At 42.1% G+C, this 25,581-nt stretch overlaps 1 pseudogene; it reads left to right on the forward strand.

Moving 5' to 3' along the window:
- The first annotated feature begins 1,258 nt into the window (after window positions 1–1,258).
- On the forward strand, window positions 1,259–24,162 carry LOC145417037 (uridine-cytidine kinase-like 1; annotated as a pseudogene).
- Window positions 24,163–25,581: the final 1,419 nt, after the last annotated feature.

Here is a 25,581-nt window from a genome sequence, read left to right on the forward strand (position 1 = left end):
CTCTGGCAGTCTCCATGTTCAGTCGCTTATCTCTGAGGTTACACTCTATGACCTCATCCCAAGCATTTCCTGAAACTAGTTTCAAGAGGAATTGGGTCCACTGCTCACTGTCAACACTGAGCAATACATTCTACTATGAAGTGACCTGTGCCACTGGCATGAGAGGGAAGAGAGGAATGGTGTTACACATATTGGGATTACATATACTGAGCTGTTACAGTTTATTAAAACTATGATGCTATATTTCCTTCACTTTTAACATGGCCCAGCTTTTCATTCTCCTGTCCCATATTTCATATAGCTCATTGGGGGCTATACCTTACTCATGGCACTTTTTAATCTATTACTACACTAAGCACTCTCGATTGGAAGGCGGCATTCTTTACAGCCAGACTAAAGTTAAAAGATTGTACGTACAATGAAATGCTATGGAGAGGCTCTAGACTTTAGAACCATTGTGATATTAACCACGGTAAATAAGTTGCAAAAGAATGAACAGTTCTGCAAAATTTAGGTATATAAACCACAGTATTATACTTCCAAATCCTAAATGATCCTTAGGCTCAAGTTTAATGGCTACAGGCTAAGCTATAAACACTGGAGACATGGGAGCCCGAGAGACGTCCACCCAACTGCCCCTAGAAACATGAGTTTATCAGCTGACTCGTCTGCGGTTGTTTATATTGGTTGTCATGGAAACGCAAAGTACCGTAGCAAAACAAACGTAAAATACAAGAATATAATAGTCAGAGGGTTATGTTTTAATGAAAAATAATAGAACATTGTGATGCATGTTTAAAGCTTTCTTTCTTGCTAGAAATAAATACAATATTGAATGATGACACAAATATAATAAAAACCTGGACCTTCTGTTTCCTTAAAAGCTCGTAAAAATATAAGAAAGCATTTCTTTGTAATTTTGGATGATATATGAGATGTGAGTAATGGTGAAATAATGGAATATGGCTTAATATGGTCAATCTGGGAATCGTCCAATAAACCAGTATTGTCAATTATGCGCTTTTTTCTGGACCAAGAGATAGCCATCTCAGTTTGACGGCAATGAATACCTTCTAGTTACAAATAATTTTTCGATGTTCTAGAGATTTAATACAATTTTAGCGATTATCTGAAAAGGAAATTTAACGTTTTTTTTTTTTTTTTTCAGCGAATATCTGGAGTTGTTACACTGACAACATTCTAGCAGTTTTTAAGCACCAGTTTAGCGGTTAAAGTGTAGCCTTTGGCAACTCTGTAATGGACGCAATCGCAGCTGAGAGAATTTGCCTAGAGGAGTGATGTCTGGTAGATTCAAGCAAGATCCTCCCAGTTCTGCCAGCTCTGACAGGTCGGTATGGCGGAGAAATATGGAGAGAAGAGGCATGGATTTATACCAGCTTTATATTCAATGTCCAGTCGCCATTATGAAGGAATAATAAACGTAATAAGCAGTGGGGTTGATTTAAGTTTTGTATTGAGTGGAATGTGAAAGGTCAAAGGAGCTAAGGTGCCTGAGAGTGTTAATTCTGTTGACTGATTAGTATGGCGAGGGATGAGAGAAATGAACCATGATTTTATATCCCTGGGCTCTGAATCTAAATTTTGGTCGCCATAATTGTTGAGAGGTAAACGTTAACCCGCACTAGGCATTGTTATATATCGAGAGGAATGTGGGAGGTCATGGGAGTCTGATAATATTAACCCTGAATTGACAGGCTTGAATACACCCGTTGGAATATACTGAATGGAATATGGAAGGTTGGGGCAAGATCTACATTATGGTAATTACAGAGAACACACATTTTACCAAGATAATTGGGTGTTTATTTCATATATGAGCAAAGGTATTGCAAAGTAGTACAGTACAGTGTACACAATGAAACCTAACCTAACCCTGCCAGGCCTGTCCCAATCAAACATAACCTAACCTAATGTAACCAGTCCATACTTAATCTAACCTGACCTACTTTAAGATGCATTTTCCACTAACCAGGAGCTACTAGGCCATCTCAGTGATCTCATCGGGAATTATAGCACATTATACCAACAAGACTCGAGCTGCCTGGAAAACAAATTTCAGAGATGTTGGATATTCAGGCGAAGACAAATCTAACCGTAAATAGTACTATATAATTCTTCCTGCAAAGATAAATCTAAGAGTAAAAGCAGTATACCAGTTGTTTTTCCTGCAAAAAGAAATTGGCTTAGAGTAAAAACGGTTTCTTTCTTCCTGCAAAAGTAAATCTACATAAGTTTCATGGACTGGATTTTGAATGTTGTTACATCCCGTCCCACACTGCCACAGGCTCCAGCACTTGAAATAAGCACACTGTGGAGGCTTGTGGATCCAAATTATTTTAATACAGTATTTGGAAAATCTCTTTCTTGTTATCCTTACCAATTTATTTTGCACATGAGCTGCACCTTAAACCCCTGAATGAATGCAATGAAAATTTTTCCCCTTTTCTTCCTACTATGTACTGATGATTTCAGTCAGCTGAAGAGTCTTTTCAAACAGGTGTAGCGGAATAGATACGGTAAACTCAATTATCCATCGTTGCAATATCCAGTCCAACACAGCATGCAGCACCACTGGCTCAGTTTTAGGAAAGTGATATCCAGCACCAAAACGGGACGTAACTGGTAGTTTTATGCAGTATTTGGTGTTGAGGTGCATCAGCCAGCTCATAAATGGTAGCTAACTGGCACTGTATTGCATCATTATTGTATTTTATGCTTAATTTTCACCTTTTACTCATGGTAAAGAGTTTAGGATAGAGGCTCAAGATGGATAGTAATGCAGTATCCAGCTGGATGCTTAATATTGAGCCGATGGGGGGTACTATGCAATGTCTGACATTTTACTTTACCGAGTGTAGGGCTTGGCTTAATTATGCCAGATACTGTAATTGAGAATTTACCCTCCCGTAAAACAAATAACTCAAAGTCTAATGGCCACCCCTTATGGGATTATGGCATCTGGCAATAGATAGATAGATAGACTATATAGCCTTCATTAACGCCTTCGGTACTAGGGTATTCCTAGTGGAGTAAAATTGTCAGGAGAGAGTTGGAATAGAATTTTAAATGTGTCATTTGATTGATGTATCTGGTATGTCAGGAGAGTCTATGTGAGTGAGGTGGGATGGGGGAGGGGGAAGGGAAAGGGTAGATTGAGGATGAGATGTGAGTGAGGGTGGTGTTAGCTGAAAGGGAGGGCAGCCTGATGGCAGAGTGTGCATGAATGCAGTTTGTGTGGACACCCCTTCCAGGATGAAGGCATGCAGGTGTTGATAACTAGATTTAATATATCTTTTCATTACCAACATAGCTAACATAGTGTGCAAGACAGTATTGGTGTGCTGTATATAGAAATAGATTGCTGTGGAAGGTGTGTGTGTGTTATGTGGTGAAAAATATGATTATGATGAATTTTGTTTCAGTGGGGGAGAGGACAGTGTTACCAGACAAATGGAAGATGATGAGTCAACCACAGACATGGGTGAGATTGAAGTCGGCAGCCAGCCTGCATCACCAAGACCCCCCTCAGCTGGACCCCCCCAGACCCCCACACAAGGTGAAAGAGAGAGGGAATAGGAAAATCTGTTATACCCCAATGCACAGAAAAAAGAAAAAAAAAAGGTGGGGGGATTTCTTACTGAATGTACAAGATTTTAAGTTGATAAGTGGTGTACTATAGTTTAGCTTTTACTGTAGTGTTTTGGTGCTTTGAATTTTTAAAGGGAAACAAATATATTGTGTTTGTTTCATCAGGAACCAGTTTTATAGCAGTGATAGGGAAGAGGGTATGTTGTTATGGTCCCAAGTTCATCTGAAGGGTGAACCCAGTGGACTGCAGGCTGGAGTTTCCCTTCTGCAGCCACCATCTTGTTTCTGAGGGTCAGGGAAGTTGCTGAGTGATGTTTGTTTAACCAGGCACTTGAGCCACCCTGTTATATCAGACTCTCTCTCTCTCTCTCTCTCTCTCTCTCTCTCTCTCAGGTTGCTCTACTATACTTTGCATCAGTAACACAGAGGAGGATATTGAGGTGTAATATGCAATTTAAATCACTAAGAAAGAAATGTAATGAAATCTCCATAACCATTAGAGTCTAACCCATAGGAGCTGAGAGGAGTCATAGGAGCCTGTGAGAGTCAATAAGTGTCTGTATCTGTCTCTCTCTGTCCACAGGTGCCTTAAGGTCGCCGCGTAGTGCTAACCGACGACAGAGGACAACATCACAGTCTCAGCCGTCGCGGATCAGGGAGCCAATTCTTAGAGGCCGCAGACGCACCATTTACACAGCTGGCCGACCCCCCTGGTACGATTGTCAGGGCCAGCTCGTCGAACCATTTGTTATAGGTGAGGATAACTTCTCTTTTCATCTCATATCTCCTCTTCTCCTCTCTTTTTTCTTTGGGTAGGGTCAGGCCTCTTCTCCTGGATCCTGCTTCACACCATCTCTTAGGCCAGAGACATCATAATGGTCTGATGATTATGATGATGATTAGAGTCACACATATATTATGTATGAAATGTAATAATTTTCTCTTTAGTATCTATCTATCTATTGCCAGATGCCTCACTCCCATTCGGGGTGGCCACAAACAAATCACCTCCACGTCTCCCTGTCCCCCGCCATTTCACTGCCCCGCTCCCAACTCACACCCCCCTCTCTCATATACGGTACCTCTCCACCCCATCCCTCCATCTCATCCTCGGCCTCCCCCTCCCTCTCCCCCCCCCTACCTCACTCACATACACTCTCTTTGTCAGTCTTTCACCCTCCATCCTCTCCACGTGGCCAAACCACCTCAGTGTATTCCTACTAATGCTTCCTATCACTTCCACATCCACACCACAATGCTTCTTTATATCCTCATTTATCAGCCTGTCTCTCCATGTGACTCCACATGCTCCTCTTAAATAACTCATTTCCACTGCTCTCACTCTTGACTTGTGTCCTTCCAACAACATCCAAGCTTCACTTCCATACGTTAGAGTTGGTATCACAATACTGTCATGTAGTAACTTTTTCACTTCCATGCTCACTTCCCTGTTTCTTATCACTGCTTTCAAGGAACCAGCAACCTTTCTTCCCTGCTGTACCCTTTCAAGCACTTCACCCTCCAAACCTCCATCCTTCTCATCACACTACCCAAGTACTTAAACGTACTCACATTTTCCAATTCCTCACCTCTCTTTAGTAAAGGAATATTTTTATTTTTGTGAAAGGGGTACACCATGCATCTATGAAATGATGATGATGATTATAATAACCTCTATTTTAAACTGTTATTATTTTTTTTAAATTGTGCATGGCCTAATGAGGGTAGTGATGTATGTGGAGGATGACAGTTGGGTGTGGAAGGTGAGAAGTGTGAATGTTGGGATAGGATTGCAAGAGACAAAAAAAGACCTGGGACAAGGTCATAGACTGTGACCTCAGGCATAAGGAACTGGATAGGGAGGCAGCCAGAGATTGAACAGCGTGGACAGAGCTACCATTAGGTGACCAAGGTCAGTGTATGGAAGCATGATGGAGAGTATAAATGACTTGGTACAAAATGGAATAGCGATGATGATGATGATGATGGTCAGATTCACATAATGCTATTATGTATTACATATGAAACTATTTATTTCTCCATGTATATTATTTTTGTTTTTACAGGATAGGCTATTTGGCTATTTATATCTTTGGGCTGATGATAATGGTGTTTCCTTTTTATTTTTTTTTGGGGGGGGGGAAGGAAACAGGGTTAAAGTTGTGTACAATGATGATTGTGGTAGGTGATGGTGACCATCATCCACTCACTTGATATAGTGCTGCCTACTTCCTTAGCTGTTATCATTCTTTTTCTGTGCCTGCCCTCCTCCTCTCTTCCTATTTCTCCCATCTTTCCTGTCACTTCTTATTGCTTTTCTTTCCTATACAGGTGGCTTTACATTGAGTGACAAGCCAAATGGTTTCCTGTAAGCCAAGAAACCATTTACAACGCTGGGTGGTAACCATATAACCAAACCATACGTGCTCCCTACGTGTCAACAAGTGGGTTGGTGGAGGGTTAGTGCCCCTCCCCGTAAAACAAATAACTCAAAAGTCAAATGGCCACCCCTTACGGGATTATGGCGTCTGGCAATAGATAGATAGGTAGATAGACAATGATGATATATATATATATATTTTTTCCTAAGGTGTGTGTGGTGGCAGTGCTTCAGGGAAAGACAACCGTTGCCCGGAAAATTATAGAAGAGCTTGATGTACCGTGGGTGACACTACTCTCCCTTGATTCTTTCTATAAGGTACGTGTTAAGAGAGAGTGGCAGTTTTGGAAGCCAGGGTTTTTCTGTTTTTTTTTACATGATTCCATTGATTTTGGAAATGAGGCATTTGCATAAGAAATGAGGATTAAAAGTTAAATATATTACATTTAAAAAAGTAATAAAAAAATTATTTTTGGAAAAGTAGAAATTTACAGTATATTATGTCTGTATCTTTGTCTATCTGTCTGTCTGTCTGTCTACTTTCTATCTATCTCTATTTGTCTGTCTGTCCAGGTACTCTCAGAGAAGCAACATGAAGAGGCAGCAAAGAATGAATACAACTTCGACCACCCTGATGCCTTTGATTTTGAACTGGTAGCAAAGACTTTGGTGCGGCTAAAGGAAGGCAAGAAGGTGGAAGTCCCAATATACAACTTTGTCACACACTCAAGAGGAAACCAAGACGGTGAGTTATACAGTGTGTTTTTATGGGGTTTAAGTCTGTGGGAGGTTGTGGTATGAATGTTGAATTTTCAGTATACAACTTTGTAAGACATCCAGAAGAAACAGACACTTTGGTTAGGGTAAGAAGGTTGACTTACTGGTATTCAGATTTGTCACACATTCAAAGAAACAAAGATGGTAAGCTATCTATCTATCTATTGCCAGACGCCTCAATCCCGTTTGGGGTGGCCACAAACAAATCGCCTCCAAGTCGCCTCTGTCCCCCCGCCATTTCACTGCCCTGCTCCCAACTCACACCCCCTCTCTCATATACCTCTCCACCCCATCCCCTCCACCTCTTCCTCGGCCTCCCCCTCCCTCTTCCCCCAACCACCTCACTCACATACACTCTCTTCGTCAGTCTTTTACCCTCCATCCTCTCCACATGGTGTGTTCCTCATAACGCTTCCTATCACATCCACATCCACACCACAACGCTCCTTTATATCCTCATTCGTCAGCCTGTCTCTCCACATGACTCCACAGGCTCCTCTTAAAATAACTCATTTCCACTGCTCTCACTCTTGACTTGTCCTTACAACAATGTCCAAGCTTCACTTCCGTACGTTAGAGTTGGTATCACAATACTGTCATGTAGTAACTTTTTCACTTCCATGCTCACTTCCCTGCTTCTTATCACTGCTTTCAAGGAACCAGCAAATACATGCTGTATAGTTTTATATATATATATACTGTATACGGTATATATATACCGTATATATGAATGGATGTGGTAAGAAGGTTTTTGTAGTTGTGGCACAGGCTCATCTGAAACCTGAAACTGATGGACTGCAGGCTGAAGTTGCCCTTTTAATGCAGTCTACTTCTTCAGGGAATGGGAGAGAGTTAAGAGATGTATACAGTACTGTCAGTGAGACTCTCAGCAGTGGACGTGTAAATCATAAGAACATCCAAAACAGTCAAGGTTTTGAGCAACATGTCACACAGCAACCTTAAACTCTGTTGTAGTGATGTCCCACAATTTATCCCAGACAATAGCAACACCATCAAGGACCATCTAAATGACAGTACGCTTATGGACATTACCATGTTTTCGTTTTTGAAGGCTCCAACGTGCTTGCATGCATCGGCTGTGGTCACCTAGCCCTAATGGCAGCTCTCCATGCTGCCCGATCTCTGGCAGCATCCTTGTTTCAACCTGTAACCCTGAGGTCACACTCAGTGACCTCGTCCCAGGTCTTTGTCAGTCTGCCTCTCACAACCCTTCCACCAACATTAACACTTCTCACTTTCTGCACCCAGTTATCATCCCCCATCCATTTCACATGCCCAAACTATCTCAGTCTACCTCTCCTTATCATAACACCAATACATTACTGTCCCATCCCATCTCTTAACTCTTCCATCATAAACCTAGCCCCCCCCAGACCTTGCACTCAAGGACGCACAGCACATCCACCTAATCATTATCTTTTCTGTACGTTTGAGCCTGCGAATATCGTCTTCCTTTACTGCTCAGGTCTCACTTCTACACCAAAAGCTTCCAGCATCTTACAGTACATTGGCAGTCCCATTTTGTTAAATATTATTATTTAATTCATAAAAACATGGAAAATAACTATACAAACAAATCTTGAGCATTCATTAGTGAACTGATGATTTCAGAAGATGTGTTATACCATAGAATTATCGCAACTTCCTTGCCGTGGTGCGCCCATTTATTTCTCACCTGACTGCTGTCACTCGACCCCTCACTTGCCACTCAGCAGTTTTGTGGTTTATACAATAAGTACACAGGAATTGCAAGCACTGTAGTTTTATGCAACAAAACAAACCTTCATTTCTATCAGCTAGATTTTATCTTGTCTGCCAGTGCAAATGCATTCTAATATGAAGTTATACATCATCTTAGAATGCATTTGCACGGGCAGAGAAGTTCAATGTGGCTGTTAGAAGTGAAGGTTTGTTTTGTTGGGTAAAATTACTGTGCTTGCAATTCATATGTATTGTATTATGTGCATAACAGCTGAGTGGCCAGTGAGGGGTGGAGTGAGGCAATCAGGTGAGAAATAAATGGGTGGCCCGTGGCCATATCCACAACTGTGAGCAAAGGGAGTGTTGATAATGCCACTGTATAGCATTTCTTTCCAGATCTTCAATTCACCAATAAATGCTCAAGATTTATTAATTTAGTTTATTTTTCCATGTTTTATGAAATACAGTATTTAACAAAATGGACTTACTCTGTGCATCTTGCACTATTGCAAGACACTGCCATCACATGTGTTAATGTCTATGGGTTTGTTTAGTGTGAGGTTATGCATCAAGTGGAATCTATTAGTGTGGTCCTGGATACAAGGGGTATATACTACAGTGATACAACCTGTGTACAGTACAGAAGGCTCTCGATATTTGATTAACCTTTACTTCGATATTTTGTACTTCGATCGGACTCACTCGCTCGTCCAAAATTCGTGCTTGGATTTCAAAAGCCGTGCTTCGATCACTCAGGCCAGGTTGCGAGTGCAAGTTGATGCTCATCTGTTCATCTGTCATGCCACCTTCCGTCACTTGGTGAAGCTTGCCCTCTTTCAAACATTTGAAATCTTTTTGTGACTTCAGTACCTGTTCTTTGCTCACTTTCATCGAAGTTACAATGGAAGCATCAACAGCTGTGGCCATGGTGATTGGGACAAGGACAAGGAAACAGGTGCTCACTCAAGCGGGGTTGGGGCAAACACGAGTGATGGCAGCGAGGGTGGCAGTGGTGGCAGGCAGCAGTGACTCAACCACTGCCTAGGAACCAAGGTTTCAGAGCATTTTTGCTGTCATTAATGAAGACAGCTATGGGTGATGCTAAAATATAATTCAAAGGCGACTACAGCAAGGAAGAAACTAGTTAATTATTGGCTAAAAGTGCAACAGATAAATAATACCCAAAGCCTACGCTATTGAACATAGACTTTGATGGATCCCCTGAAATATAGGTATTAAAGTATTGATTAATTAATAATAACTACACTGTTTATAGAATGACAGGGAATTATCCAGGGTGCGAATTGTCCTGACGGGGAATCGTTTCATGTTTTGAAGGCGACTTGTCTGACGGGCAATTGACTTGACGGCGAATTGTCTCGGAACCAGAACTAACGCTTTACCACATAAACTTCATTCTTTCTATTTTAAAGTGAATGCAGCCAGTATTTCTTGCTTTTCTTGTTAACAGTAAGTAAATACAGTATTGTATGTACTAAATGTTAACACTTATATGGTTGTGTTATGATTTTGGATGGGTAGCTTATAAGTGTATACGTAAAAGTTTGTGTAGGTTTGTCGACAACACGCGGTCCCATTCATTTATTTTCCATAAGTTTATCAATTTGCACTTTGATAAATCGCATTTCAATCGTTTTTTTCGGTCCCAAAATCAATTGAAGATCGAGAGCCTTCTGTATAAGACTATATATCTGATACCCAGGAAAAATTAGTAACCAGGAAGGTAAATTTCCCAAGCTTCCTGGTTAACTGGGATTGCACTATACAGACTTCAGGAGGTTATTCTTGGGCTGGTAATGGGGAGTTTGAATGATAAGTGGATGAATGTGTGGCCTATTTTACTTGGCATTCCAATTGTACTTCTCACTGTATTGTGCTTTACCACATCTCTGTTTTCAGATCCTACTGTACTCCATCCTTAGGTGGTGGTGGTGGTGGTGGTGATGAAAGTTACACCATATTGTAGCTGCCTCTTAGAAAACAGTGCTTGGAGCAAATGGTGATGCTATATACTGCTCCAATAACTTAATGTTCATACGCTGTATTGTAACTCAAAAAACAATGTTTGGAGCAGATGATGATGGTGGTGGTGGTGGTGATGATATAAGGTGTATGGAGCAGATGATGATTCTGGTGGTGATATAAATGCAGTGATGGTGGTGGTGTTGGTGGTGATGATGTATTTATTTTTATTTAATTATTTATTTATTTTATTATTATTATTTTTTTTTTTTTTTTCAGAAAACCATGTATGGAGCCAATGTGATAATCTTTGAAGGCATCTTGGCGTTCTACTCTCCGGATGTTTTGAAGGTGGGTGTGGTGGTATGTAGTTCTTTCATCTTAACTTGGCCCAGATTTTTGTCCTTTTGCAGCTTATTCCACATAGCTTAGTGGCAGAAAAAGACAATACTGTGGCTCTACATTCATTCATTCATTCATTCATTCATCATCCAATTCTCTATTGCCCCAAGAGGAGCATAGGAGCCCGGGGCTAGGCAAGTTGGTCCTGACATTTAAGATGAGAGTGACCAGCCTCACTCATCCCTGAGTGGCATTACATGAGCAATAAACCCCAACCACCCCTTGGATATAAACCTGCACAGGCTCAATCCAATTTGAGCACCTTAGTTACCCACTAAACCACCAGGTGCCATAATTTGGTTATATGGTTACCAACCAGCATAGTACAGTACATGGTTTCCTGGTGTACGGGAAACCATGTGGCTTGTCACTCAGTTTAGAGTCACCCATAGGCAGAAGGAAGAGGAAAGAATGAAGAAATGAAAGACAGAAGAGGAAGGATGGAAAGAAGGAAGGAAGAGGGGAAAGGGCAGGCACCCAAGAGCATCTCTACATTGAGTGAGTGGATGGTGAGCGCCCCCACCAACCAAAAATACTCACCATCCACTCACATAATGTAGTGCTGCTCTGGGTGTCTGCCTGTTCCTCTCTTCCTTCCTTCCTCCCTCTTCTGTTTTTCTTTCCTTCATTCTTTTCTCTTCCTTCTGCCTACGGGTGACTTTACATTCCCTCTTCTGTCTTTCTTTCCTTCATTCATTCCTCTTCCTTCTGCCTATGGGTGACTACACTAAGTGACAAGCCAAATGGTTTCCTGTACACCAGCAATGCTGGGAACACTACTAATAAAAAGTGGCAGCACTCCCATTCCCGTTACTAGCTCGAAAAAGTAGTTACATTACTGGTTTCGCTACTTGATACGAAATGTAGCGGCGCTTCCGCTACGTTGGATAAGAAAAAGGTACATGAAGGAAAGGTTAACAAAAATCTGTGATACAGCAATACACTATATACTGTTTTGATAACATTAGTCAGTCTGAGTGGTTATGTGTACCAGTAATGTCAGTATATCTATCTATCTATCTATAGCCCGACGCCCTAATCCCGCAAAGGGTGGCCGCAGACAAAACGCCTCCAAGTCACTCTGTCACCCACCATTTGACTCCCCTCCCCCCAGATCACCCCCCCCTCCCTCATATACCTCTCAACTCCATCCCTCCACCTCATCCTCGGTCTACCCCTCCCTCTCCCTCCCTCCACCTCACCTACATACACCCTCTTAGTCAGTCTTTCATTCTCCATCCTCTCCACATGTCCAAACCACCTCAGTGTATTTCTCCTAATCTTTTCAACCACATCCACATCTACCCCACAACGTTCCGTCACTTCTTCATTCGTCAACCTGTCCCTCCACGTCACTCCACATGCTCCTCTCAAGTAACTCATTTCCACTGCTCTCACTCTTGACTTGTTCCCCTCTTGCAAGGTCCACGCCTCGCTTCCATACGTCAGGGTAGGGATCACAATACCATCAAGCAGTGACTTCTTAACTTCCATACTCACCTCCCTATTTCTCATCACTGCTTTCAGTGTGCCAACAACCTTCCTTCCCTGCTGTACCCTTTCACGTACTTCATCCCCCAAAGTTCCATCCTTACTCATCACACTACCCAAGTACTTGAATGCACTCACATTCTCCATATCCTCACCATCCAACCTCATTGCACACTCTGTGACTTCATTCCTCTCAAACACCATAACTTTACTTTTGTTTACATTAACTTTCAGCTTCCTCCTCCTACACACTGTCCCAAATTCATTCACCAAACCTTGCAACTCCCATTCATCTTCACTCAACAATACTGTATCATCAGCAAACAGCAACACCGGAAGCTTCCAAATCTCACCCTCATTCATTAGGGCCACCCCCACATCTGCTGCCCTACCTTGTACCTCCTTTACAACCCCATCCATATATATATTAAACAGCCATGGAGACATTACACACCTCTGTTTCAGTCCCACATTGAGATCAAAGAACTCACTCAGCTCACCATCCACTCGCACAGTAGCCCTAGCTCCCTCGTACATACTCTTCACAGCACTCAACAATTTCCCCTCCACTCCATATATTCTTAATACCTTCCACATACCTTTCCTATCTATTCTGTCATAAGCTTTCTCCAAGTCCATGAAGGCAGCGTACACTTTCCTTCCCTTCTCTAGATACTTCTCCACTAAACATCTTAGAACAAATATCTGATCTACACACCCTTTTCCCTTCCTAAATCCCCCTTGTTCTTCTCCAACTAGCTCCTCTGTCATATGCCTAACCCTATCAATGAGTATTCTACCATATATTTTACCAGTCACACTAAGAAGGCAAATACCCCTATGGTTACCACATACTTCTCTCTCCCCTTTTCCTTTGTACAGAGGAACAATTATACCTGATTTCCAGTCCTCTGGAACCCTTCCCTCTTCCCAAGCCAATCTACACAACTTCCATATCCACTCCACAACAATCTCACCCCCATACCTAAGCATTTCACCACACACTCCATCAATTCCTGGGGCCTTTCCCAGCTTAATCTTCTTCATCGCTTCCACTACTTCCGACCTACTGATCTCTTCCTCCCTCCTCTCATCTCTTCTTCTCCCAGCCATTCCCCAACCACTTATACTCACACTGCTCTCACTCTCTACATTTAACAAATCCTCAAAGTGCTCCTTCCATCTCCTCAATTTCTCTCTCTTCTCCACCAACAATCTATTATTCCTATCTTTCATTCCCCTACTATTTCCCCTTTCACACTGCCTTACTTTCCTTACCTCCTTCCAAAACAATTTCTTACTCTCCCTCCATTTCACACTCAGATTCCTCCCAAACTCATCATCCACTTTCTTCTTACTCTCCTTCACCAGTCTCTTAACCTCCCTTCTCCTGCTCACATATACCTCTCTCTTCTCTCTCTCATCTTCTCCCCTACCTCTACTCGCCAACCATTCACCATATGCCTTCTTCTTTTGTTCCACAGCTTGTTTCACCTCATCATTCCACCATGCTGTCCCTTGCACACCCTTGCATCTCCTCCTCACTCCACAAACCGCCTCACACGCTGCGCTTATCTCTTCCGTGAATATCTTACATACGTCTTCCACCCTTTCCATCTGCTCTAGCTCATACCTTCCCAATCTTTCTTCCACTATGCTCTTATACTCTGTCCTCTTCTCACTATCTTGCAATTTCTCCACTCTTCTCACAGGAGCTGCTTCCTCCTGTCTTCCCCTTCGCCTCCTCAACCACTTTCTTTGCAGCTCTACCTTGGCCATCACTAAGTGATGGTCCGAGACTCCATTCCCCCACCCTCTCCAAAAAAAAAAAAAAATCATATACATGTCGGTGTCACTTTAATAAAGCTTAGAGCCGAAGGTACAGGAAAAAGCTATTTACTGTATAATATAACACACGTTCCTTTACAATGTTACCTAGTATACCTACTGAAAGTAACACGTAAATTAAAGACCAAAAAATGTGGCCTACCATTGATACATACTACAGTATATAGATTTATATTTTCAGTGATACCTATTTAATATATGTACAAAAACGAAAGAAAAAATGAACTGGGGCTTTCTTTTAAAGGCTATTTATACAACAGCAATGTTTTTTCCATTACTTTAAGCTGTAAGTAACATACTGTTACGAAACAATAACATAGTGAGTAAGAGTTAGTCTGAGAGAGTGAGGGAGAGAGCGGCAGTTAGAGACGGGGATAGTTAGAGGTGTGTGTATTTACCTATTTACCTATTTACCTATTTATAGTATACAGGAATTGAGCAATGCTCGTGTTGTCCTGTCTCCCTATCCACATTTATCAAGTCTACCTTTACACACATGAATGTTTTTTTCATGCACCATCTCTTTGTCTAAGTCGTTCCAAATATTTAAGAATATACCTAATTGTGATATACACGGAATGTACTATGCTCGTGGGTTTCCGTCGCTGTTTCTCAATAAGTCGAATTTAACTTTAAACTCGTTTAAGTTTTTAGACTGGACGATCTCTTTGTCCAGGCTATTCCATAAGTCTATACTTCTGTAAGGAAAGCTATATTTCTTGATATCCTTCAAGCAGCTTGACTTTTTCAATTTCATTCCATGTCCTCTTGTTGCTCTCTTATCCCATACAAACAGATCTTCTTTGTCAATTTTATCTACTCCCACCATGGTCCTGAACACCGCAATCATGTCTCCCCTCTTTCTCCTTTCCTCTAACGAAGGCAAATCCAGTTTTTCCTGTGTGTGTGTGTGTGCGTGTGTTAGCTTTGCCTACATCTAGCTGACATCCTTATTTATCTTTACTTAATTTAAACAATTGATAATTAACTAGCAAATTCCTGTCTAATTATTGCACATAACTAATAAATAATAATGAATAAATTACTGGTGTAATGTAGAACAAACATCATTAATTGACAGAAGTGACAAAAGTATTATTTTTCGTCATTAATACAACCAAACCATCAGCATATCTGTATGTACAGTACTCACCGACTCCGGACCTGTATTTGTCGTGTGAGTAGTGAGGAGGCAGTAACGCGTGAGTACGGCCAAAAAGTAGCGGCGCTTTCAGTTCTGCTACTGGCTAAAACAAGTAATGGCGTTACCACCATCGTTATTAAAATAGTAGTGGCGTTATTCCCAGCTTTGTACACCAGGAAACCATTTACTTCACTGGGTGGTAACCATATAACCAAATTATGGTGCCTGGTGGTTTAGTGGGTAATTAAGGCACTCCAATCAGATTGAGCCAGTGCAGGTTTATATCCAAGGGGTGGTTGGGGTTTATTGCTTATGTAATGCCACTCAGGGATGAGTGAGGCTGGTCACTCTCGTATTAGTGTCAGGACCAACTTGCTTAGCCCCAGGCTCCTACACTCTCATGGGGCAACACAGGATTCTATGATGATGATTATGGTGATAATAATAATAATAATAACCTAATTTCTTTCAACAGTTACTAGACATGAAGGTATTTGTTGACACTGATTCAGATGAAAGGCTGGTTCGCCGATTGCAGCGGGACATTGCAGAGCGAGGGAGAGAACTGGACGGTGTGTTGAAACAATACTTCAAGTTTGTCAAGCCTGCATTTGACTACTACATTGCCCCTTCTATGGTAAGGACCTCTGGATCTGTGGCACCTATATAACAGTTTGTGGTGGTGGAGATGGGCACCTTTGTATGGTGACGCCAATGTAACTGGGTGGCACCACTGGCTGGGTATAGTAACAGCTTTATCCGTCTTCCCCAAAAGAAGGGTGTTGGACTGCTGCAGACTACAATACACAGGGTTCATGTTCAGATGAGCCTGGGGTACAACAAAAACAACAGCAAAAACATTCTTGTGATGTAGCAACTCAGAAGAGAACATGCAGTTTGTGAATCTAGCACTTGACTAATATGTATGTACAGTGTGTTGATACCACTTTGATAAGGACCTCTAGATCTGTATGGTCTGTGTAGGACTCAGTTGCCTGGTTAAGCATTATTTAAGTTACTAGATGTTGTTAATATATCTTTTTCCTTTTCATGTCAGGAAATATTATAATAATGATGAGGAGGAAGAGAAGGATGTTTGTATAACTTCCCTCACTCCAGATATTATTGGTAATAGAAGTTGGGATAGTGGTGATAATAATGAACTGCCTGTGTTAGTGAGAGGTGGGAGAGAGGAGGGGGGGGGGAAGAAGCATGATGATGATGATGATGATGATTGAGTTTGGGAGAGTGTGTAAGAAATTGACTCTAAAGGTGAATGTAAGGATGAGTAAAGTTATTGTCTTCAAGAGAAATGATGTCACTGACTGCACAGTAAGGTTGGTTGATAGGGAAGTGTAAAATGTGAGTCCATTAGTACTTGGGTAGTGTGATGAGTAAGGATGGAGGTTTGGAGGATGCAGTGCATGAGACGATGCAACAAGGAAGAAAGGCTGCTGGTTCTTTGAATGCAGTGATAAGAAATAGGGAAGTGAACAGTTAAGTAAAAAAGTTGCTTTAAGTAAATAAGTTGCTGCATGATAGTATTGTGATACCAACTCTAACGTATGGAAGTGAAGCTTGGACCTTGTTGGAGGGACACAAGTCAAGAGTGAGAGCAGTGGAAATGAGTTATTTGAGAGCAGCATGTGGAGTCACATGGAGAGACAGGCTGACGAATGAGGAAGTGAAGGAACGTTGTAGCGTGGATGTGGATCTGATAGAAAGCGTTAAGAGAAATACGCTGAGGTGATTTGGCCATGTGGAGTGGATGGAGAGTGAGAGACTAACAAGGAGAGTGTATGTGAGTGAGGTGAAGGGGGGGAGAGGAAGGGGGAGGCCAAGGATGAGATGGAGGGATGGAGTGTAGAGGTATGTGAGAGAGGGATGTGAACTGGGGGGAGGGCAGTGAAATCAAAGGGAACAGGGTGGCATGGAGGTGCTTTGTTTGTGGCCACCCTTACAGGATTAATGCATCTCGCAATGGATAGATAGATAGATTATTATTATTATTAGTAGTAGTAGTATTACAGTATTATGTGGTAGGTGGGGACACTCAGTTGACGTTGTGCTACTTTGTGTGTCTGCCCTTTCCTCTCTTCCTTCCTTCCTCTTCTGTCTTTCCTTCATTCTTTCCCCTTCCTTCTGCCTGTGAGTGACACTGCAGTGAGTGACAAGCCAAATGGTTTCCTGTACACCAGGAAACCATTTACTATGCTGGGTGATAATCATATAACCAAATTATGGCACCTGGTGGTACAGTGAGTAATTACAGCGCTCCAATCAGAATGAGCTGGTGTAGGTTTGTGTCCAGTGGGTGGCTGGGGTATATTGATCATGTAATGCCACTCAGGGATGAGTGAGGCTGGTCACTCATCTTAAATGTCAGGACCAACTTGCCTGGCCTGCACTCCTACACTCCTCATGGGGCAGCATGGGATTGGATGATGGGTGGATGGATGGATTACAGTATTATGGTGGTACATTAATTACCTATACTGAAAGAGTAAGTGATGATGAAAAGTTAATGATGGTAAATACTTTCTTCATGTTCTCAGTTGATGATCTATCTACAGGCATGTATCTATTGCCAGACGCCTTAATCCCATACGGGATGGCCACAAACGAATTGCCTCCACATCGCCCTGTCCCCTGCCATTTCACTGCCCTGCTCAGTTTACACCCCCCTCCCTCATATACCTCTCTACTCCATCAGTTGATGATGATTATTATTATTATTATACCATTATGGTGATACCTTAATTACCTATACAGAACGAGAGAGAGAGAGAGAATGATAATGATAAATAAGTGATGATGATGGTTACTTTCCTCTTATTCTCAGGTCCATGCAGACATCATTGTGCCAAGAGGAGGTGAGAATGAAGTTGCCATAAATCTCATTGCTCAAAATGTCATGACACAACTACAACAGGTAATAATAATAATAATCCTAAACCCCTTTTTCCTCTGACTTGACTTAAAATTGCCATCTGCCCATCTTGAATTGACTAGACTTAAAAATTACCATCTGCCCATCTTGAATTGACTAGACTTAAAATAGCCATCTGCCCATCTTGAATTGACTAGACTTAAAATTACCATCTGCCCATCTTGAATTCACTAGACTTAAAATTGCCATCTGTCCATCTTGAATGCTGAGTTCAAACATCAGAATGACACTAGGATGTGATGCTGGTCGTATATTCTTCAGAGGGGCTTCAAGCTGCGAGAGAAGCTAGCAAACGCCAATTTTGGCCTTTCAAGACCAAATTCCCTCCATCTCCTGCCATCAACGCCACAAATTCGTGGACTGCACACGTTCATTCGCAATAAGGACACTCCCAGGGACGAATTCATCTTCTACTCCAAGAGGTTGATTCGTCTGGTGATAGAACACGCGCTGACTCTACTTCCATTTACGGTATGTCTTAGAGATAGATGGCTTTTGAAAACTCACCCTTTTCATTTTATGTTGGCCTAAAATTGCCATCTTTCCATCTTTACATACATTTACAGCATGTCTTTTTTTTTTTCTCTTCAAGAAGCTGTGATATGATGAGAACTGTAATGAAGACCAATTGGTTTAGTCGTATCATTTATAAAGGTTCCAGCATGCTTGCATATGTCAGCCTTGGTTGCCTAATGGCAGTTTTCCATGCTTCTTGATCTCTGGCAGCCTCCTCTGTTCAGTCCTTTATCCCAGAGGTCACGCTCTGTGACCTTGTCCCAGGTCTTTTTTGGTCTGCCCATCTCAACCCTACCCCTGATATTCACACTTCTCACCTTCCATATCCAGTTGTCATCATCCATCCTCCCAACATGCTGAGACCATCTCAGTCTACCCCACATCATCACCCCTCCTCAGTACATCACCAATACACACTAGTCCCATCCTTCCTCTCAACTTGCCAATCGTAATCCAAGCTCCCACAGGCCTCACATTCAAGGATGCACTACACACCCATCTGATCATTGTCATATCTGTACATTTGAGCCTCCAGATATCCTCTTTCTTTACTGCCCAGTTCATACTACCATACAGCATTACACTCCTACCACATGCTGCATACATAGATCCCTTAGCAAGGAAGGAGAACCCTCTCAGAGTCAGGAGAGGCAACAGCTCCCTGAATTTCCTCCAGCCACACCTTACTCTAGCCACAGAGCTAGCTCCAGCCACACCTCCAGCATATAACATGTCCCCTAAATTGGAGCGCCTTAATTACCCACTAAACCACCAGGCGCCATAATTTGGTTATATGGTCACCACCCAGCGTAGTAAATGGTTTCCTGGTGTACAGGAAACCATTTGGCTTATCAGTAGTGTAGTGTCACCCATAGGCAGAAGGATGGGGAAAGAATGAAGGAAAGAAAGATTGAAGAGGGAGAGTAAAGTCACCCATAGGCAGAAGAAAGTAGATAGAATGAAGGAAAGAACGACAGAAGAGGAAGGAAGTACGAGAGGAAAGGGCTGATAACAAAGCAGCACTACATTGAGTGAGTGGATGGTGTGAACCCCCACCTACCAGGAATTATTATTGTTATTATTATTATTATTATTAGTGTAAGTATTAGTATTATTACAGGCAGACCCCAAGATGTCATACCCCTATACATGTACGTGAAACCCTGGCATAGCGATGGGGGTAGAAAAACCACCATACCCCACCTAACGCTGGCCAGACCCCAGTGTGGCAATGGGTTTTGTTTTTTTAAACTGATTTTGGTGGTATTTTAGACTAAAATTTTGTGTTAAGGTTGATTTGTAAACTGTTTTTTAGACTTAGATTAATGTGTTTTAGTCATAGGAATTAGTTGGAGAAGATCAGGGAGGCTTTAGGAAGGGAAGAGGTTGTGTGGATCAGATATTCATTCGTAGATCTTTAGTGGAAAAGTTTCTAGAGGAGGGAAAGAAGTTGTATGTGGCCTTCATGGATTTGGAGAAAGCATATGACAGGGTGGATAGACAAGGATTGTGGAAAGTGTTAAGAATATATGGAGTAGATGGGAAGTTGTTGAATGCTGTGAAGAGTATGTACGATGGTGCGAAGGCTGCAGTGCGTGTGGATGGTGAACTGAGTGAATTTTTCTCTCTGAAGGTTGGGTTGAAACAGGGATGTGTCATGTCTCCATGGTTGTTCAATCTGTACATGGATGGGGTAATAAAAGAGGTACAAGGTAGGGTAGTGGATGTTGGAGTGGCCCTGGTGAGAGAGGGTAGTGTTTGGAAACTCCCTGTACTGTTGTTTGCAGATGATACTGTGTTGTTGAGTGAAGATGAAGGGGAGCTGCAAGGCTTGGTGAATGAGTTTGGGAGAGTGTGTAAGAAACGGAATCTAAAGGTGAATGTAGGGAAGAGTAAAGTGATGGTCTTTGAAAGAGGTGAAGTCAGTGAATGTACAGTGAGGTCAGATGGTGAGGAAATGGAAAATGTGAGTACCTTTAAGTACTAGGGAGTGTGATGAGTAAGGATGGAGGTTTGGAGGGTGAAGTGCTTGAAAGGGTACAGCAGGGAAGAAAGGTTGCTGGTTCCTTGAAAGCAGTGATAAGAAGCAGGGAAGTGAGCATGGAAGTGAAAAAGTTACTACATGACAGTATTGTGATACCAACTCTAACGTATGGAAGTGAAGCTTGGATGTTGTTGGAAGGACACAAGTCAAGAGTGAGAGCAGTGGAAATGAGTTATTTAAGAGTAGCCTGTGGAGTCACATGGAGAGACAGGCTGACGAATGAGGATATAAAGGAGCGTTGTGGTGTGGATGTGGATGTGATAGGAAGCGTTAGAAGGAACACACTTAGGTGGTTTGGCCATATGGAGAGGATGGAGGGTGAGAGACTGACGAGGAGAGTGTATGTGAGTGAGGTGGAGGGGGGTAGAGGGAGGGGGAGGCTGAGGATGAGATGGAGAGATGGAGTGAAGAGGTATATGAGAGAGGGGGGTGTGAGTTGGGAGCAGGGCAGTGAAATGGCGGGGGACAGGGCAACATGGAGGCAGTTTATTTGTGGCCACCCCGTACGGGATTGAGGCATCTGGCAATAGATAGATAGATAGATAGTCATAGGTGGGGTGAGCATTGTCATATTGGGGTGCAGTTTACCAAGTTTGATTTTTTCCAGCCTTATTTTTGATGATTTTCATATTTTATTTTTGGGTTTAGGTGAGTTATAAACTGCTTTTAGGCTTAGTTTAGCTGTTTTAAAGTTATTTGGAGGTTTAAGTTAGCTAGAAACTTGTTTTTGGACTCATTTGGATAGGTTTAGGACTTGGTTGAGGGGTAAACCCAAGGCTTAAAAACACATCCCTATACTTCACATGTTAAATACACCCTGAGATATGGTACCCTGCCTAGCAATGGGTTTTTACTGAACCAGTTGCATTGTTAAACCGGGGTATTCCTGTATAATTAAATCCCTTGTGAAAGAAAGTAATTCACCATAGAGATTTGTGGTATTTTGATGATGATGATGATTCTACTCCTTCTCCCCAGCAGGACGTGACTGTGGAAACACCCCAGGGAATCCCGTATGAAGGAAAACGAATTGCCACAGAAAAGATTTGTGGTGTTTCAATTTTACGGGCAGGGGAGACAATGGAAAACGCTTTGTGTGAGGTGTTGAAGGACGTTAGGATTGGCAAGATTCTCATCCAGACGAACCTTGACACAGGAGAGCCAGAGGTAAAATGATGTGGCATTAGTTGGAACAGAATCCCCCTGGATAATGGGCCAGTGGCAGAGCCTCAGGACAGCCTTGGCTTCCCCATGCATTTCTTGGCCCCCCTTACTGGCACCCCATCTGAAACTTATCTATTTAAATGTGTGCACATTGTGTAGCAATGGGCCACTTCCACCTTGGCCCACCAGTTTGACAGGGTCTGGCTATGCCACTTTATTTTTTATTTATTTTTTTATTTTTTATTTTTTATTTTTTAGGACAACTTTACAAGGTGTAGGGGAGGATTCAAATGTGATGGGTTAGATACATCATTGACTAACCCCTTCAATCCAGTGACAGTGTCAGTGTAATCAAGTGGCTTCTCTGCCTCATTATGGAGACATCCCTCAGCTGCCTCCCTATCCCTCAGCATGGTGAACTGCAGGAGAAGGGCAACTTCTGCATGTATTCCACTGACCTCATGTCAAGATGAGCATAGGGCCACAGCAGCATTCATTGATTTACAGTATTATTGATATGCTTGTCTTGCTTTGGTTAGTTTTTGTGTGATGTCATTCTTTCAAGTCTCCTCTGGCTGTGTGGATACTACCTCATCCCTTCCTAGGGTGGGAAAAGAGGTCTGGATAATGATGGTGAACATTCTTACTACATGTGGTCAGTTTTTTAAGCTTAGGACAGAGCTTTAATAATGTTTGGACATGTGGAGAGGATGGAGGGTGATAATTGGGTGAGGAAGGTGAGAAGTGTTAATATTGGGGGTGGGGTTATGAGGGGTAGACCGAGAAAGACATGGGACAAGGTCATTAAGTGTGACCTTAAGGTTAAGGGACTGAACAGGGAGGCTGCAATGGATCGTGCAGCGTGGAGAGCCGCCATTAGGTGACCAAGTCCGACACATGCAAGCATGTTGGAGCCTTTAAAAACGAAAACGAAGGCCACATCATACCTGTCAGATCTACAAGTGTGCCCTGCAGTGTAGTACATGTGGGAATGTCCAACAGTACCAACAATGAAGCAAGATAATATGACTGAAGGAGTTAACTACAGTTGACCCCCCAACTTGGCTTATTGTCACAGTGATAATGATCATGATAATTAATCTCCTGTTCTTATGCTTTATGTGTAAGGTTACTGAATAATGGTGGTAGTGGTGGTGGCTGTAATGATTTTTTTAATCATGATGATGATCCAGACTTCGTCATGTTCTCAGAGGGAGTGAGGTAAGGTTCAGGGAGCAAGAAAAAACTGATAGGAGGAGCAGTTGATTAAAGTCAGCCCTGTTGAATGGGTCACGCCTTTATTTACTCACCACTGAAGTTGCCAGAAGCATTATTGTAATAAAGGTACAGTACTTATTTTTGCATTTTGTACAGTATTTTTTCAGGAGGGGGAGGGGGGGCTGTACTACCACTGACTTTGAAGAGACATTGAGATAGTGAGAGAGAGCGAGAGAATAGGTACAGTAATGGGCAAAACTAGGATAATGATGATGATGATGATAATCTGTCTTTAGCCAGACACTATAATCCTGGAAGGGGTGGTTACAGATGAACTGCCTCCATGTCACCCTGTCCTCCATCATCAGGCTGCCCTATCCCCATAACAACAGCAGTAATAGTAATAATAAAAATTTTACTTTCTTTTTTTCTTCAGCTGTACTACCTCAGACTGCCAAAGGACATCAAGGACTATCACATCTTTTTAATGGACGCCACAGTAGCAACGGGAGCTGCTGGCATTATGGCCATAAGAGTGTTATTGGACCATGAAGTTGTAGAAGAACATATATCACTGTGTTCTCTGCTTATGACTGAACAGGGCGAGTTTTGTTGCTTTGTTGTGTGTGTGTGTGTGCTTGCATTCATGCGTGCTTGTGTGGGTTTGGTGTGGTGTGGTGTGGCATGCATGTCTGTGTGCATATGTGTGGGTGTGGTGATGATGAAAACTGTCTATGTAACTAAAAACATTTGTATCTTCCCTTTCAGGTGTGCACAACATAGCATACGCATTTCCCAAGGTGAGAATTGTTACAACAGCCGTGGACCCCTGTGTCAATGAAAAGTTTTATATTGTGCCTGGCATTGGGAACTTTGGCGATCGTTATTTTGGCACGGAACCATCTGATCAGTGAGCTGTCAACACTCTTTGGCATCAGACTGTCAGTCCAGTGTAGTATTAGCACTTTCAGGCTTTTGTGACAGCAGTAGATGTGTGCTTCAGTGAAGAGTTATAAACTGAACCTGGCTCTGGAAACATTGGAATTGCCACAGTGGGACCGAACCAATGGACTAGCAAGGTATTGACACTCTTGGGTTTGTGGGACTCATCTTTCAGTTGAACACAGTTGTGTAGAGTAGAAAATTAGCATTGTCCTATTCTTGAGAGGGTTAAGGGTGACAGAATTACACTAGTAACCACATAACATTACCTGGTACCAGTTGAAAGACTATGATAAAAATGTCTCAGTCATGAGAGGGTTAACCCTGTCAGTCTGAGTCTTTGAAAGGAAGTTCACCTCCCCTGAGTCATTGTTTGATAACCAATGGAAATTGTATCTCGTATGAGGCCTGCAGCGTGGCACTTGCAGACCTTCATTTGTGCCTCATATGTGGTCTGCAGCTCGACAAGAGTTAAAGGTGGCAGTACAACACTCTTTGAGCTGCATAAAAACACCTGGTACCAACTGGAAGACAATAATGGAGTTGTCCCACTCATGAGAGGGTTAATGGTGACAGTGCTGCACTTTTAGCCCCACATAAAATTACCTGGCATTAACTGGAAGACAAGACTAGAGTTATCCTGACGTGAGAGGGAGTAAGTTATTTGGAGACAGCAAGATGCAGGTAGTTACCATTCTCATGTAGATAAAGTTGTCAGGAATAATGTACTTCACTAGAGTTATCCTGATCATGAGAAGGTTATGTTGAATGTGTGAACACTCAGGCAGGTAGGACTCACAGCATTGCTTTCATCCTTCCTAAAGTATTGGAAACTAGTGAGTGTTACCTTGGCATTGAACCATGTGATCGGTGAAATATTGAAATGTGCGACATAAAGACTTCTGGAATAGAATATCTGAGTTGTTTGGAAGTAGCAAGAATAAACTAGAAAACGTCATTTGATTCAGGGGGAAAGGTTTTTATGTAAGGTTAGGATGATGATGACTGTGGTGTTGTTGCCTGTTATGATGGTGGTGGTGGTGGTGCCAAAGATAACATTGATGATGGTGGTGCTGATGATGATGATGATGGCAGTGAGAACAATAGTTATCTTGATGATGAGTGATTATGCTGCTGATAGTGCCAAAGATGATGATGATGATGGCAGTGTTGATAGTGATGTTGATCCTTTTGTATGCTCATATATGTCTCTTCTGTATTTTATAATGAAGAAGAACCATTGTACAGTATAGATTTATCTCTTGTATAATTCAGCATTAAAAAACCCTTTCAATCCAGTGGCCTACTCTCTATTTCATTCTTGCAACCTCTTCTTGATTTTATTCTGAGATATTTTTGAAAGTGGAGGGGTTAGGTGCAGCCTTCACTCA

This window comes from Coenobita brevimanus, chromosome 108 (genome assembly GCF_032717465.1).
Source record: "Coenobita brevimanus isolate Jiangsu-jjx chromosome 108, ASM3271746v2, whole genome shotgun sequence".
Taxonomy (NCBI): domain Eukaryota; kingdom Metazoa; phylum Arthropoda; class Malacostraca; order Decapoda; family Coenobitidae; genus Coenobita; species Coenobita brevimanus.